The sequence below is a fragment of the Heliangelus exortis genome, chromosome 9 (assembly GCF_036169615.1).
Source record: "Heliangelus exortis chromosome 9, bHelExo1.hap1, whole genome shotgun sequence".
In the NCBI taxonomy this organism is placed as follows: domain Eukaryota; kingdom Metazoa; phylum Chordata; class Aves; order Apodiformes; family Trochilidae; genus Heliangelus; species Heliangelus exortis.
Genome location: NC_092430.1, coordinates 25014222 through 25016215, shown reverse-complemented (window position 1 = coordinate 25016215; position 1994 = coordinate 25014222).

Below are 1994 nucleotides of genomic sequence, written 5' to 3'. Positions count from 1 at the left end.
ACAAGCCCATCAGACATAAACCCAGCAAAAATAAACCCACCAGAAACAAGCCCACCAGAAATAAACCCACCAGAAATAAAACCACCAGAAAGAAGCCCACCAAAACTAAAGGCATCAGAAATAAAGCCACCAGAAACAAACCCACCAGAAAGAAGCCCACCAGAAATAAAATCACCAGAAATAAAACCAGAAACAAAATCACCAGAAACAAGCCCATCAGACATAAACCCAGCAAAAATAAACTCAACAGAAACAAGCCCACCAGAAATAAACCCACCAGAAATAAAACCACCAGAAAGAAGCCCACCAGGAAAAGCCCACCAGAAATAAACCCACCAGAAACAAACCTACCAGAAAGAAGCCCACCACAAATAAAATCACCAGAAACAAAGCCACCAGAAACAAGCCCATCAGACATAAACCCAGCAAAAATAAACCCACCAGAAACAAGCCCATGAGAAATAAACCCACCATAAAGAAGCTCACCAGCAATAAACCCACCAGAAATAAACCCACCAGAAATAAAGCCACCAGAAACAAACCCACCAGAAAGAAGCCCACTCAGACCAAGCCCCCCAGAAGAAACCCACCCCCAGCAGCCCCATTGCTGCTCCCCTGCTCCAGTCACATCAGGGTTTGCAGGACCAGGGGCACTCTGACCTTTTTCAAGCAGCCAAAAATTAAAATTTCTTAATGTGCAAGAGGTTTCTCAGGCTCCCTGCTCCAGACCCTGTTTGTAAACACAGCTTCAGAGGGAGCAGGGGGTGCAGGAGGTGCTTTGGGGCCTCCAAGAAGTTAGGATTGATCTGATCTCTTTCCTACAGGCAGGCTGAAGGAACATTGGCCAAGAAGGCCAATGGCATCCTGGGCTGGCTCAGGAACAGCGTGGCCAGCAGGTCCAGGGAAGGGATTCTGCCCCTGTGCTCAGCCCTGGGGAGGCCACAGCTTGAGTCCTGTGTCCAGTTCTGGGCCCCTCAGCTCAGGAAGGAGATTGAGGTGCTGGAGCAGGTCCAAAGGAGGCAACTGGGCTGGGGAAGGGACTGGAGCACAGATCCTCTGAGGAGAGGCTGAGGGAGCTGGGGGTGTTGAGGCTGGAGAAGAGGAGGCTCAGGGGAGACCTCATCACTCTCTCCAACTCCCTGAAAGGAGGTTGGAGCCAGGGGGGGGTTGGGCTCTTTTCCCAGGCAACTCTCAGCAAGACAAGAGGGCACAAGAGGGCTCAAGTTGTGCCAGGGGAGGTTTAGGTTGGCCATGAGAAAGAATTTCTTTCTGGAGAGGGTGCTCAGCCATTGGAATGGGCTGCCCAGGGAAGGGGTGGATTCTCCATCCCTGGAGCTATTTCAAAAGAGCCTGGATGTGGCACTCAGTGCCATGGGCTGGGAACCACGGGGGGAGTGGAGCAAGGGTTGGACTTGATGAGCTCTGAGCTCCCTTCCAACCCAGCCCATTCTATGATCCTATGAACATCCCCAGTTAAAATTGCTTTGAGCCCATTTTCAAGCCACCAGACTAACACAGATTTCAGTGCACAGGCTGTTTGTCCTGCTAGTTTAAATTAACTAAAAAATCAATCCTAAGAAGCAGCTTCAGTGCACAGCTGCAGAGAGCTGGGGGAGCTCCAATGTCTGCTACCAGGACACATCTGCAACATCTTAAATCCTACAAGAGATTACACCAAACCCTGAAGTCAGGGGCCTTAAACCCACTCAGCTGACGTATCCCCCCATGGCATCCGTTAAGTAGCTAAGAATAGAGCTGGGAATTAAAATGCCATTGTTGTGAAAATACCAGGAAATGGGAATTCTCCTCCCTGGTGAGGATGGTGACAGGCACAGCTCCAGCTCTGGGATGCACAGGATCCACGAAGGTTGGGAAAGTTTCTTCCTGGAGCTGCCTCAGCCACTGCTGCAGAGTTTTATTCTCCTCCTGTCCTGCTGCAGCTTTCCAGAACATCCCTCACGCTGAGATCCAGGGATTGCCTTGGAAGCCTGGGA